Genomic DNA, 15,961 nt, shown 5'->3' on the forward strand with positions numbered 1-15,961 from the left:
ACGTGCAGGGGCATTACGCCAGGGAGTGCCATGAGAGGAGGGAGGACGGTGCTGGAGTGAGAAGGAGAGGAGAGGGCGAGGATAAGACGGTGAACGAGATGGAGGTGGAGGGAGATGGAGATGGAGAGAGAGAAGACGAGGAGGACAGCGAGGAGGACGAGGAGGAGTTGGAGGAGGGTGGGGAGGAATGCGAGCTGATCGTGGAGGAGACCCAGGGGGAGGAAGAGGTAGCTGGATCGCAGCCGCTGACTGGATCGCTGGGGGACAAGGAGATTCTTGGTGCTAGCCTGGATGCGGCAGGGAGAGATGGGCAACTGGATGGTGTGGAGGTCGGTGTGAGAGACGATGGTGTGGATTTGGGAGTAGCTGCGGAGGGGTTTCCAAGGGTTGGAGAGGCGAAAGCTGTGGAACCTGGGGGAGATGAGAGGGGGGATGCGGCAGGAGATCGGGCGATGGATGACAAGCGGAAGAGGCAAGAGGGTGAGGACGATGTAAGTATTGTTGAAGTGGAGAGGGTGAGGGCTAAGCCGTGGAGTAATACAGTGGAGAATGCAGGGAAAGGGAAGGGGAAGAGGCATGGCAGCGGACGGAGATGACGCACTTGATCTTACTTTGGCAATTGTTTATGGCTACGGTCTCTGTAGTTACAATCAATGCTAATGGTCTCAGGTCAATGGGCAAACTGGAGACGGTGTTGGCAGCATGTGAAGAGGACATTGTGTGCCTACAAGAGACACACTGGACTGAGGGCATGATGGAAGGAGTGAGGAGGAGGTGGGAAGGGCAGGTTTTTGTCAGCACTGGGACTGTGAGGGCTTGTGGGGTGGCGGTTATGATTAAGACAGGGGTGGTTGAGAATGAACGGTTTTTATTTAATGATAATGATGGAAGGGTGATGGGAGTGGGATTTGAGCACCAAGCAATTGCTTATACACTGTTCTCTATTTATGCTCCGAATGAGGAGGGGGAGAGGAGGTTTTTTTTTTAGTCCATTAAGCAACACTGTGTGGGGAATTGTATTATGTTGGGTGATTATAATGTTAAGTTGGATAGGTTGGACGTGTCAAGGGGGATGAGTTTTAGGGCGGATACATCCAGGACGGTACTGATGGACTTGATGGGTAATAGGGGAATGGTGGACGTGTGGAGGGAGGGGAATCCTGGGGTTCAAGGGTTTTCCAGACGGCAGAGTGTGATGGGGGTGTTAAAACAATCACGGATTGATTTATGCTTGGTGAAGAGGGAGGTAATGCACCTGGTGGGAGAGGCGGGATATCGGTTGGTGGCATTTAGCGACCATGATGCGCTGTCTTTCCGGCTGGGGGCAGCACAGACAGGGGGAAGGGGTGGGTCATGGTGTTTTAATGCTAGTTTACTTAAGGAGGAGGGGTTTGGGGAGGGGGTGAGGGTGAGGGAATGTGTGAGGTTGGCTATGTTAGATCGGGCATATGAGAGTGATGTGTGTGAGTGGTGGGAGGGTCTGAAGGCTAAATTGAAATTGGTTATTGTAGCCTATGCAAAGCGGTTAGGGAGAGAGAAGGTGAGGGTGCAGAGGGAGTTGAGGATGAGGTTAGGGAGGGAACAGGAAAGGGTTGATAATATACCTGGGTATGATATTTCTGAGTTTCTGAGGGTGAGGGAGGAGTTGAGGGGTTTAGAGAGGGAAAGGTGTGAGGGGGCTGCGGTAAGGAGTAGAGCTCAGTATGTGGTAGAGGGGGAAAGGAACACAGCATATTTTTGGAGGTTAGAGAAGAGAAGGAAGGAGAAAGGTAGAATTGTGGAATTGATAAATGAGGAAGGGGTAAATGATTTGGTGGGGATTATGGAAACGGTGGAATCGTTTTATAGGGATTTGTATACTTCAGAGGGAGTGAATCAGGACTGCATGGACCAGGTGTTAGGTGTGTTAGAAGCCAGGGTGTCAGCAGATGATGCAGAGATGTGTGACTCAGGCTTGAGGGTGGAGGAGATAAAGATAGCGATAATGGGGTTGAATTTAAATAAGAGTCCAGGTTCGGATGGGCTGACAGCTGAGTTTTACAGGGGTTTTGTTGACATCCTGGCTCCAATACTGTATAAGGTTTATGTATGTATGGAGAGCACGAGGGTGATGCCGGATTCTATGGGCCTGGGGGTGCTTACGTTGGCAATCTAAGGCCTACACAGGCCTATGGAGTCCCGGGGAGGGATGTGGCGGATACATTGGCTACACTGAGAGATGTGTTAAAGGATATGAGGGGGAGGGGGGGAGTGGTGTTATGTTTAGACTTTAATAAAGCCTTTGATAGGGTGGAGCATTCTTTTTTGTTGAGAGCAATGGAGAGGTTTGGGATTGGGGTTGGTATGAGGGAATGGATACGTCTGTTATATGGAAATGCTAGGAGCAGGGTAAAATGTGGGGGGTTGCTCACTGACTCCTTCCCCCTGGGCAGATCTATACGGCAGGGTTGTCCTTTATCAGCTCTGTTGTACAGTATGTCAGTGGAACCTTTGTCAGCTTATATCAAAGCACAGAAGGATATTAGGGGTGTGGATATGCCGGGGGGAGGAGTCAGTGTAATTCACCAGTATGCGGATGATACAACCTGTACGGTGCTTGATATGGGGAGTGTAAATGGAATTATGGGGTGTGTGAATGTGTTTGGGAGGGCCTCAGGGGCCAAGGTAAATGTGGAAAAGTCGGAAATGATGGTGTTGGGTCGGGTGGAGGTTGGGAATTGCACTTTTGATTTGAAAACTGTCAACGACAGGATGAAGGTTTTGGGGGTTTATTTTGGGAGGGATGAGCGGGAGGCGTGTGAGTTTACATGGACTGAGGTGATGAATAAAATCAAAACCACTTTGAATTTTTGGAAGATGAGAGCTTTGAAACTGAGGGGAAAAGTGGTGGTGGTGAATGCCTTGTTGATGTCAAAGTTTGTGTATGTGTTAAGTGTTTTGAATGTGCCAGAGTGGGTATTAAAGGAATGTAGGAGGATAGTGTCTGATTTTCTGTGGGGGGGGAAAGGTGTGAAAATTGCTTATGATGTGTTGATAGCGGATTATGAGAGAGGAGGGTTGAGGTTGGCGGATTTGGAGGTGAAGATGAGGGCTTTGAGGGTGAGGACAGTGAAAAGATTTCTATATGGGGAGGAAGGGCATGGGTGGAAAGGGTATTTTAGGGAGTGGGTGGAAAGGTGTGGGGGGTGTGGCGATTTCGGGTTATTGATGTGTATGAAGGCAGGTATGTATGAGGGAGTGCCAGATTTTTACAAAGAGGTGTTTGGGGCGTGGGGGGAGTTTTTGGTTAAGGTAAGATATAAGTGTGTGAGGAGTGGAGAGATGTTGAATATTCCGGTTTTATTGAATCCGGTTTTGAGAAGTGAAGGGAGGATGTTGGATATGGTTTGTTTCAGAAGGGCAGGTCTGATTAAAGTGAGGGATTATAGATATGAGGTGGTGCCTGGTTTTTTGCCAGAACAGGCAATTGTCGACCTGGTTTGGGAGAAGGATGAGGGGGTTAGAAGAGGAATGATAGTAAATATGTATAGGAAGATTAAACTGAGTGTACCGGAGGAGTGGAATAGGAGGATGGATAGGGAGGTAGGTGTAGTGGAACAGGCTCGTTTACCAAAGCTACGGGTAGGGCAAGGGGAGACAGAGAGGGATTTTTCAGGGGTAAAGGTGAGGGAGTTTTATTGGAATTTATTAGAAAGCAGAGTGAGGGAGCCGGCAGCTGAGAGGGTGTGGGTGCAGGTGTTTCAGGGGTTAGACGTGAAGAAAATTTGGAGGAATGTAGCGGTTAAATACAATAGCATAGAGTGCACTCATTTTGATTTCATGCTTAGGCACAATAGGGTGTTCACGAAGGTAGTGTTGCACCAGGTGGATCGGTTAGTGTCAAGGGTGTGTGATGTGTGTGGTGTGAGTGATGAAAATTTGATGCACTTGTTATTTGATTGTATAGAGGTGGTGGGTTTTCATGATAGGTTGAGGGGATTGGTGGAGGAGCACTGGGGGGTGGAGTTGGTGGCGAGGCAGGAGTGGAGGAGGTTTTTGTTATTCGGTTTATGTGATAGGAAGAGGGGATTGAATGTGGGGTGTTTGAATTTTGTGTTGTCGAATGCAAGGTATGCAATCTATGTGAGGAGGAATATGGCGAGGTTTGAGGGGAAGAGGGTTAATGTATGGGTGGTCTTTGAGAATTTAGTAAGGAAGAATGTGGGAGTCATGTTTAGGACAGGGCAGGAAGATTTTGAGAAGGTGTTTGTAAGGGATTGTGGGTTTGTGAGGGTGGATGAGGGAGGAGGGTTGGAGTTTTCGTTCTGATGGTTTCAAGCGTGGAGGTTTTGATGTTATGGTTTCTTTGATTTGCTGGGGGGCAGTGCTTACCCGGTTTTTTGTGTTTGTATTGTATTAGTGTTTGTGTGCAGTTATGTGAATGTAAAATGTATGATTGTATCTGTATATATTTTTGATAATAAAAAGAAGAAAAAAAAGAAAAAAAAAGAATCAGCAGACAGCCGTGTGTTCTTTAGTCATGAGCCTGTTGTCAAAACGGCAGAAAAAAATGGTCACAAACGAAATATTGTTTCTACACTTAAAATGAACAAAGAAAAAATGAGCTAGCCTGATATAAGTCATGTTCATGACGATGCAAATGTAACGAGATTTCGAACTGTTCTGTTGCACACGTTTGGACTCATTTTATTTTTCTACAAAAATCATTTGCCATGACGGGAATCGAACCCGGGCCGCCCTGAGTTACAAGGCAGATTCCTATCCGCTAGACCATTTGGGAAGACTTGATATGTACACCCTAAGATATCTAAGTGTCATTTCGATGAGGTCTGTAGCAGAGGCCAAAGAGCACACCAAACAAATAATCATGTGTTTAAATATCCTTGTCGTTTTGAAAAATTACCATTGTCACCTGCACAGGAATGCCATGCGGCCAACATTGAAGAAATGTGCTTCTCAAATCTGTCATTAACACTGTTTTCCACACGCTTTTTTCATTGCATTGCCATATAATCAATTGGTCATTGATGCGTCACGAATAACGACAATGCGTCGAAAATTAAAGAAATGTAAACATGAATTATGTTATTACTGTCTAAGCATCGCAAAGCTGTATGCGTAAAGGCGTCTGACGTCACAGTGGCTTGCCTGAAACAAAGGAATTCGAGAAACATGTGCTTACAGGGGCGTCGAACCGGTTTCTCCCGCTGATGGAGCAAAGTTGCTACAGTGACAAAGACAAGCTCCGCGCTCATGGGCAATTTATATGGGGCAACTGTGCTGCGAGTATCTAAGCAGTCGTCGTGCATGGATAAAATGCAATGTTTCAAACAGATCTGATGAATTCACCTACTTTGAAAAAGTGTGCGTTAAGGGAGTCCTTTTGACACAAAGCGAAAATCTACAGTCAAGCGTCAATCAGCAGATAGCCGTGTGTTCTTTAGTCATGAGCCTGTTGTCAAAACGGCAGAAAAAAATGGTCACAAACGAAATATTGTTTCTACACTTAAAATTAACAAAGAAAAAATGAGCTAGCCTGATATAAGTCATGTTCATGACGATGCAAATGTAACGAGATTTCGAACTGTTCTGTTGCACACGTTGGGACTCATTTTATTTTTCTACAAAAATCATTTGCCATGACGGGAATCGAACCCGGGCCGCCCTGCATTACAAGGCAGATTCCTATCTGCTAGACCATTTGGGAAGATTTCATATGTAGACCCTAAGATATCTAGGTGTCATTTCGATGAGGTCTGTAGCAGAGGCCATAGAGCACAACAAACAAATAATCATGTGTTTAAATATCCTTGTCGTTTTGAAAAATTACCATTGTCACCGGCACAGGAATGCCATGCGGCCAACATTGAAGAAATGTGCTTCTCAAATCTGTCATTAACACTGTTTTCCACACGCTTTTTTCATTGCATTGCCATATAATCAATTGGTCATTGATGCGTCACGAATAACGACAATGCGTCGTAAATTAAAGAAATGTATACATGAATTATGTTATTACTGTCTAAGCATCGCAAAGCTGTATGCGTAAAGGCGTCTGACGTCACAGTGGCTTGCCTGAAACAAAGGAATTCGAGAAACATGTGCTTACAGGGGCGTCGAACCAGCTTGTCCCCCTGATGGAGCAAAGTTGCTACAGTGACAAAGACAAGCTCCGCGCTCATGGGCAATTTATATGGGGCAACTGTGCTGCGAGTATCTAAGCAGTCGTCGTGCATGGATAAAATGCAATGTTTCAAACAGATCTGATGAATTCACCTACTTTGAAAAAGTGTGCGTTAAGGGAGTCCTTTTGACACAAAGCGAAAATCTACAGTCAAGCGTCAATCAGCAGACAGCCGTGTGTTCTATAGTCATGAGCCTGTTGTCAAAACGGCAGAAGAAAATGGTCACAAACGAAATATTGTTTCTACACTTAAAATGAACAAAGAAAAAATGAGCTAGCCTGATATAAGTCATGTTCATGACGATGCAAATGTAACGAGATGTCGAACTGTTCTGTTGGACACGTTGGGACTCATTTTATTTTTCTACAAAAATCATTTGCCATGACGGGAATCGAACCCGGGCCGCCCTGCGTTACAAGGCAGATTCCTATCCGCTAGACCATTTGGGAAGACTTGATATGTACAACCTAAGATATCTAAGTGTCATTTCGATGAGGTCTGTAGCAGAGGCCATAGAGCACAGCAAACAAATAATCATGTGTTTAAATATCCTTGTCGTTTTGAAAAATTACCATTGTCACCTGCACAGGAATGCCATGCGGCCAACATTGAAGAAATGTGCTTCTCAAATCTGTCATTAACACTGTTTTCCACACGCTTTTTTCATTGCATTGCCATATAATCAATTGGTCATTGATGCGTCACGAATAACGACAATGCGTCGAAAATTAAAGAAATGTAAACATGAATTATGTTATTACTGTCTAAGCATCGCAAAGCTGTATGCGTAAGGGCGTCTGACGTCACAGTGGCTTGCCTGAAACAAAGGAATTAGAGAAACATGTGCTTACAGGGGCGTCGAACCGGCTTGTACCCCTGATGGAGCAAAGTTGCTACAGTCACAAAGACAAGCTCCGCGCTCATGGGCAATTTATGTGGGGCAACTGTGCTGCGAGTATCTAAGCAGTCGTCGTGCATGGATAAAATGCAATGTTTCAAACAGATCTGATGAATTCACCTACTTTGAAAAAGTGTGCGTTAAGGGAGTCCTTTTGACACAAAGCGAAAATCTACAGTCAAGCGTCAATCAGCAGACAGCCGTGTGTTCTTTAGTCATGAGCCTGTTGTCAAAACGGCAGAAAAAAATGGTCACAAACGAAATATTGTTTCTACACTTAAAATGAACAAAGAAAAAATGAGCTAGCCTGATATAACTCATGTTCATGACGATGCAAATGTAACGAGATTTCGAACTGTTCTGTTGCACACGTTGGGACTCATTTTATTTTTCTACAAAAATCATTTGCCATGACGGGAATCGAACCCGGGCCGCCCTGCGTTACAAGGCAGATGCCTATCCGCTAGACCATTTGGGAAGACTTGATATGTACACCCTAAGATATCTAAGTGTCATTTCGATGAGGTCTGTAGCAGAGGCCATAGAGCACACCAAACAAATAATCATGTGTTTAAATATCCTTGTCGTTTTGAAAAATTACCATTGTCACCTGCACAGGAATGCCATGCGGCCAACATTGAAGAAATGTGCTTCTCAAATCATCATTAACACTGTTTTCCACACGCTTTTTTCATTGCATTGCCATATAATCAATTGGTCATTGATGCGTCACGAATAACGACAATGCGTCGAAAATTAAAGAAATGTAAACATGAATTATGTTATTACTGTCTAAGCATCGCAAAGCTGTATGCGTAAAGGCGTCTGACGTCACAGTGGCTTGCCTGAAACAAAAGAATTAGAGAAACATGTGCTTACAGGGGCGTCGAACCGGCTTTTCCGCAAATGATTTTTGTAGAAAAATAAAATGAGTCCCAACGTGTGCAACAGAACAGTTCGAAATCTCGTTACATTTGCATCGTCATGAACATGACTTATATCAGGCTAGCTCATTTTTTCTTTGTTCATTTTAAGTGTAGAAACAATATTTCGTTTGTGACCATTTTTTTCTGCCATTTTGACAAATTATGTGACTCATTACTTTCGCACGGTACTGTATAACCTTCTGTGGAAAAGGGTTCTACATGGAACCCAAAAGGTTTCTTCAAAGGGAGAGTGGAAGAAGAACCCTTTTTGGTTCTAGGTAGCACTTTTTTTCTAAGAGTGCAGGATCTGTGATGGGTCTGTCTGTCTCTATCTACGGTATATTCGCCTGAATGCCACAGCCTATTTGAGTATTGTTGCTGTCCATGTGCATCCCTTCATGGCCACAACTGACCCATCTTCTAATGGCTACTTCCAGCATGATAATGCACCATGTCACAAAGCAAAAGTTGTCTTAAACTGGTTTCATGAACATGACAATGAGTTCAGTGTTCTTCAGTGGCCTTCCCAGGATCTGAATCCAATAGAACACCTTTGGGATGTGGTAGAACGGGAGATTCACATTTTGAAAGTGAACCTGAAAAATCTGCAGGAATTGAGTGATGCAATCATGTCATCATGGACCAGAATCTCAAAGGAATGTTTCCAACATCTTGTGGAATCAATGCCACGAAGAATTGAGGCTGTTTTGAGAGCAAAGGGAGGCCCTACCCAGTATTAGTATAGTGTTCCTCATAAAGTGCTCTGTGAGTGTATATCTAACTCTCTTTGTTTTTGCTGGTCTGTAGGATCTATGATGGCCGTCAGCCCATCCTGTGTATCATGGACACAGCCATGATCAAAACCATCCTCATCAAGGAATGCTACTCCCTTTTCACTAACAGGAGGGTAATACGCTACATTGAAGTGGGTGTATGGGGAAAAAAACATAAGGGCTCCTTAAATAGATAATATCATTGTTATGATAGCATTATTAATATTAGGTTAATCTTGCAGTATATAATAATTATTATTTTTCTAGAATATCTATCTCAACGGGCCTCTGTATGACGCCGTGTTTATCGCTGAGGATGATGCATGGAGACGGATCCGCAGTGTCCTGTCTCCCTCCTTCACCAGTGGGCGGATCAAAGAGGTACAGTCCCATCTCTCCTCTCCTTCTTTCATTCATTCCTTTATACAACACAAATAAATGAATGACTAACAACTCTGACGTGTGTATGTGTGTGTGTGTGTGTGTGTGTGTGTGTGTGTGTGTGTGTGTGAGAGTGTGTGTGTGATTTGTACTATGTGTATAGTGTGTATTCATTGTTGTTTGTTGTTGTGTGAAGCAGCAACTTTAATGAATTAATCCAAGACAAATTTTCATCCAGGACAATAAAGTATATTTGATCTTATCTTCGATAAGTTCAGTGGTCAGATGACAGAGTATAGAATAATAGTTCATCTTTGGAGTCACTTATTCTTTGACTATATACATAATGTATCCTGTATGGATGTATATTCTCAGGCTATATAAACATTACAATAATTCCTGTTTCAAACATGATATTAATATATGTTTTGCACATATTAATCCACGTTTCAATCATGATATTTTTCCATGTATCCTTCCCAACGCAGATGCTCAGGATCATGAAGCAGCACTCTGGTAACTTGGTCAGCAATCTGAAGAAGACGGCTGATAACGATGAGCCCATTGAACTAAAGGAGTGAGTAAAGAGGGAGTAAAGGAGCCCCCTCCTTTACTCCCTCTTCACCTATGACTGCACACCTGTACATGGCTCAAACACCATTGTTAAGTTTGCAGACGACACAACGGTGATCGGTCTCATCAGCAACAACGATGAGTCGGCCTACAGGGAGGAGGCCCAGCACCTAACAGTGTGGTGCAACGACAATAACCTGGCTCTCAACACCAAGAAGACCAAAGAACTCATTGTGGACTTCAGGAAGTCTAAAGCTGGCGCACACACCCCCATCCTCATCAACGAGACTGAGGTGGAGCGAGTCACCAGCTTCAAGTTTCTGGGTGTCCACATCTCTGAGGACCTCTCCTGGACCCTCAACACCTCCACCCTGATAAAGAAGGCTCACCAGCGTCTCTTCTTCCTGAGGAGACTAAAGAAGGTCCATCTGTCTCCTCAGATCCTGGTGAATTTCTACCGCTGCACCATCGAGAGTATCCTTACCAACTGTGTCACAGTATGGTATGGCAACTGCTCGGCATCGGACCGGAAAGCACTGCAGAGGGTGGTGAAAACTGCCCAACGCATCACCGGTTCCTCACTCCCCTCCATCGAGGCTGTCCAGGGCAAACGATGCTTGTGTAAGGCACGCAGCATCGTCAAGGACATTTCTCACCCCAACCATAGACTTTTCACCCCACTCCCCTCCGGGAGGCGCTACAGGTCTCTCCGCACCCGAACCAGTAGGTTCAGAGGCAGCTTCTTCCCTGCGGCTGTCACCCTACTGAACTTGAACACTGCACCGACCTGACAACCTACTACCCCTGCAACCCCCCCCCCCCGGACAATTGCACTATTGCACTATTACTCCACTCCCCTCCCCTGCTCTTACTCTTCTTATATTTTCTTTAATACTACTGCACATACTGTACATACCTGTTTATACTGTTTATACGGCATTCCATATTTATATTTATTCTGCTATCTACCTCATGCTACTGTTAATACATATATACTGCTAGACTGCACTACCCATACAGCTCATATGCTGCTACACTGTTCATACTGTAACTATTTATTCTGCTATAATGCTACTGTTACTCATATACTGCTATACTGCACTGCTATATTATACTGCACTACTACTGATCATATATTGCACTACCTGTAAATACTGTTCATTGCACTTTCTGCTATTTTGCACTTCTGGTTAGACGCTAACTGCATTTCGTTGTCTCTGTACTTGTACTCTGCACAATGACAATAAAGTTGAATCTAATCTAATTTATCTCCGAGACGATAAGGTGAATTTGTAATTTCAGTGAACTCCCCCTTTAATTTTGTGGTTGTGGTTCTGGTGGTCAGAGATTGTGTGGTTGTGTTCCAGGTTCTTTGGACCATACAGTATGGATGTGGTCGTCAGTACTTCATTCAGTGTCGACATCGACTCCCTCCACAACCCCTCCGACCCCTTTGTGACCAACATCAAGAAAATGCTCAAGTTTGACATCTTCAGCCCACTGTTCCTCACAGTTGGTACAACTGCCCCCATATAGCTTTCAGTCATTTTGTGCTTAATAAATGAAGCTATTGATTTCATTGATTAGACTGACATAAAACACAGCTGCCAATGGTTTGCGCTCTACTCATTTGACAAACACATGGGCCCTGTCAAGAACCAACCTCTAGTTCCTAAATGCTGGACACTTGGAGATCTGAGTGGATTGGATACAGAAGTGTCTAGGGATAGAGCCTAGGAGTTGTTTCTGGACAGGGCTGTGCATTGAATAGGATTGGAGTCACGTATCATGGTATTTCCTGTTCCTGTTTGTAACCGTGGCATTTCCTGTCCGTCCAGCATTCTTCCCCTTCATGGGTCCTGTTATGGCAAACATGGAGGTATCCCTATTCCCTGCCTCGGTCACAGATTTCTTCTACGCTGTCTTTCAGAAGATCAAGTCCAATCGCGTGGCTAGCACCAGGAAGGTATGTAAATATAACTGATCAAATATACGATCTTCAGCCAGTATTGTGTAATACAATTGTAGAGATTTGGTAGCATCTGGTAGTTCTCATGTGATTTTGATCTGACGTAAGCCTGCTTCCAGAGTCGGGTAGATTTCCTGCAGCTGATGATAGACTCGCAGAAAGACAGCAACTCAAAGGGAGAGGAGCAGAGTAAAGGTGCCTGCCTTAAACACACACACACACACACACACACACACACACACACACACACACACACATACAGTACCTGCCTCAAACACCTATACCTACAAACACACCGTTGAAATACTCTACTTCGTCCCTTTCTCACACCTACCACCCCATTTCTCCCATCATCATAGGATTGAGTGACCATGAGATCTTGTCCCAGGCAATGATGTTCATCTTTGCTGGCTATGAGACCACCAGTAGCTCTCTGTCCTTCCTGGCCTACAATCTGGCAACCAACCCTCACATCATGACCAAGCTGCAGGAGGAGATAGACACTGTGTTTCCCAACAAGGTAACCCCTCTGCAGACTCCTATATAGTACTATTCATGTGGAACAGGAAATATGATAGTGACAGTATTTTAGAGGGTACTGATGAGTGTGTAACCCCTGTGCACTGCAGACTCCTACAGTATCTATTACTATTGCTTTGGAACAGATGGTTAGATAGGTGACAGTATTTTGCAGTGTGCTAATGTGTCTGTAGCATCCCTGTGCAGACTTCTGCCCAGTATTATTCATTTGAAACAGGAAGTAGATACGTGCTGTTGGAATCTTCAGAATAGTTAAAAGGCCAGTACCTGAGGACCTGAGGGATCTACAGGGTATATACCTTAAAAGCATGTCTGAAATGCAGTGGTGTGCATGACCATAGAGTGATTTCTAAACTAATACAATTATCTTAAAATAAATTATAAAACTAACAGGTAATCAGTGCAGAGACTTGTGTGATATGTGCTCTCCATCTGACTCGTGCTGCTGCATTTTGTATCATTTGCCAAGAGCTTTCTTTGGTCGACCAGACAGGAGAGTGTTACAGCAATCAAGGCTGCTAGTAATACAAGCATGCATTCGTCTCTCAGTGTCAGCCTGGGAGAGGAAAGGTTGCACCTTTACAGCTGTGTTCTGTAAAGGTCCATGTAATATTCAAGCTTTCTAAAAGCTTCCTAACGGTTGTAATGACTATCTTTAATCGGTAGCGATCAGGGAACAAGATCCCTTATAATAAATCCCTTATGAATAAATATTTCATTTACGAACGCTGTTTTGGTTCGGAAAACACGCTTTTTAAAATGCAGTGTCCTACCTGACATTCGGTTTGCATATAAACATGTTGTGAGTGCCAGGGGTGTTCTAGGGGAGTAGACTGACTTTTCTCTGGTGGCTGCCTCTCCCAATCGTGTGCGCATGCAGAAACACAACAGCTAATGTCCAACACTGCAAGTTCATTTCGGGGGGATATATTATTATTAGGGAGGATGTTGTTGTTTGGACAACTTCAAACAGAATTTCTCCACGATGGCAGATTTCCGGCAAACTTACTTACTCTTCTTTAAGTGATACAAATATGTTTTAGTCACATTCTTGATATGGGTTTCAAAATTAAGATCTGAGTCAATGGTAACACCTTGTTTTTTTGCCTGGTGCTTAGTGTTACTGTAAGTAGTGTCTTTAAGTGTGCAGACAGTTTGACCAGGACAAGGACAAAGAGCATTTTGGCATCAGCATTAATTAATTAATTCTAAGGTCATTAAGAACCTAGTTAATAACTTAACAACATAGTGCTATCTCAGTGCTATGATTGGCACAAAAGCCAGATTGGAACATGTCAAAGGTACAGTTGGGAAGAAGGAGATTATTTAACAGTTTGAACACCTTTTTTTCAAGAATTATAATTTTTTTGCTTAAAAAGGGAAGGTTGGAGATTGGCCTAAAATCGCTAAGGACTGAAGAGTCTAAGTTACTTTTCTTCAGGAGGGGTTTCACCATGGTAGTTTTAGGTGCAGATGAACAGACCCCCACTTTGCTGAGCATTTCTGTATGACCACTGCAAAAGAGTTCATAGTGCTTCCATGTGGTGGAAGGTGGGGTAACAAGTCATCAAACACATCTTCAGGTCTTGCCTGAGTGATCCTCCTCACCTAATATTGGTTCTCTTATCTCAGAAGTATGTTGCAAATTCCTCACATTTGTAGGTGGAGAGCAGATCACCAGGTGTCTTGTGGGCGGGATTTATAAGGCTGTCAATCGTTGAAAAGAGCACTGTTTGAGTTGTTATGATTCATTATCAATTTTGAGAAATGATCCCGTCTTGGCGTTTTTTTATTGCCTTATTAAAAGCAGAAAGATGCTCTCGAAGAATATCAAGGTGGACCTGCAGTTTTTGTCCACTCAGACTTTCTGCAAATTCTTTTAAATTTGGCCACAGCCTTTTTCAGTTTGACTGGTGCTACAGAGTCGATAGTTGCCCTTAGTTTGGTGTTGAAGCTGGTTACTAAATCATTATCACAAGAGGAAGCTGTTGATGGTGTACTATTCATATTCATATTCATCATGAAATTCTCATCTGCTCAGCGACATTGGCTAGATAAATAATAGAGTGAAAAAATATTTTTTCCCCACTTCTAATAGACTGACATGCATTCATGTTTAGCCAGGTTTCAGATAAAAACATTACAGTGCAGCTTTCGCTCTGAGATAAGATCAATAAAGGTTTTGCCAGATAGGGACCTAATATTCAAAAGCACCATGGTAATGTTCTCTGGGCTGTTCGGTGCTGCCCGGCCACAGTTAATGGAATGGATACCAAGTTATTCACATTTGAACCACCTGACAGTTTTCTTGTAGTCTGTCGACTGTGATAGGAAATAATAGACTGTAGCACATTCAGTATTCCAAGCAGTCAATCCACTAAAAGCAGCCCAGTTTAGTGGCATTTTGACTTCTGATTGATCCTTGTGTACATCTATCATTTACATTGTTCAGTGGAATCTAAATGTATTTTCTTCTAACTATCAAGATAACATTATTTAGCGATTTTTTTGTTTATTCATGTACAACAAAAAAGCAAGTCACTATTACACACGTACATTGAAAGTAATGGCGTTCTGTATGCGGGTGTCATGAAATTAGGCTATGCAGATTAGAATAAGTACAGTACTGTGTTCATTTCCCAAAAAAAGAACACAAAAAACTAACAGCTCTTCAGATTTGCGACGATAAATAGTTAGTTCTGGGCTTCGGCTACGTGAACGACCAATCACTAGTGCTCATGTGAGTGTAATATCCCTGTGCAGGCTCCTATCCAGTACGAGGCTCTGATGCAGATGGACTATCTAGACAGCGTGATCAACGAGTCTCTCAGGTTGTACCCCATCGACTTGAAAGAGTCACCAAGAAATCTGTTGTGATCAGCGGCATCACCATCCCCAAGGGTATGGTTGTCATGATACCCATCTGGACCTTGCACCGTGACCCCGATGTGTGGGAAGACCCAGAGGAGTTCAAACCAGAGAGGTAATGGGCCACATCTTAACCACAACCACAATATCAATCACAACAGCAACGATAAGAGCAGTGTTCCACAAACAACCATAAAACAAACCTAAATGCGACGACCAAACACAAACAGGTTTCTTCAACCATGTATAACCATCATATTACTGTGATTTAATTGATATGTTCTTTAACCCCTCCTCCTCTGAACTCTCCGTGTGTAGGTTCAGTAAGGAGAACAAGGAGAGCATCGACCCATACACCTACATGCTGTTCGGGTTGGGCCCACGGAACTGTATCGGGATGCGATTCGCTCTGGTATTGATGAAACTGGCGATGGTGGAGATTCTACAGAGGTTCAACTTCACCGTCTGCAAAGAGACAGATGTGAGACAAAATAATGATACAATGATTGTAAATATAATTTTGTACCTATGACTTTGTTGCGTTTCTATATGTAGCAGAGGTGATTTTGGAATCACACTCGCGTGATGAGGTAGCCCTGCCTGAGACATGTAAACTGAAGTGTCGCCCTCAGACCTTGAGGGTGTCCTCTTGGCTTAATAGTAGCGTTTGTGTCTTCCACATGGGAGACCCGGGTTTGAACCCCCATACTACAATTCTGTACTTGCGTACTGCATGAGTATGTACTCCCCATTTAATTTCCCAGATTGCATTTTTCAGTACTAGGCGCCAATCATCCTCAGTATAGGCTACCTACTAAATGATGGAAGTGTGAGATTTAAAAAAAAGC

The 15,961-nt window shown here is 43.7% G+C and overlaps 1 pseudogene across 1 annotated transcript; it reads left to right on the plus strand.

Moving 5' to 3' along the window:
- Positions 1–673: 673 nt before the first annotated feature.
- LOC310824802 (cytochrome P450 3A27-like) lies at positions 674–15,594 on the plus strand (annotated as a pseudogene). The gene is made up of 9 exons: positions 674–774; positions 8,817–8,916; positions 9,050–9,157; positions 11,114–11,215; positions 11,625–11,702; positions 11,825–11,900; positions 12,065–12,225; positions 15,009–15,228; positions 15,432–15,594. The product of its transcript is annotated as a cytochrome P450 3A27-like (transcript).
- Positions 15,595–15,961: the final 367 nt, after the last annotated feature.

Source organism: Argentina silus (assembly GCF_951799395.1).
Source record: "Argentina silus genome assembly, contig: scaffold_286, whole genome shotgun sequence".
Classification (NCBI taxonomy): domain Eukaryota; kingdom Metazoa; phylum Chordata; class Actinopteri; order Argentiniformes; family Argentinidae; genus Argentina; species Argentina silus.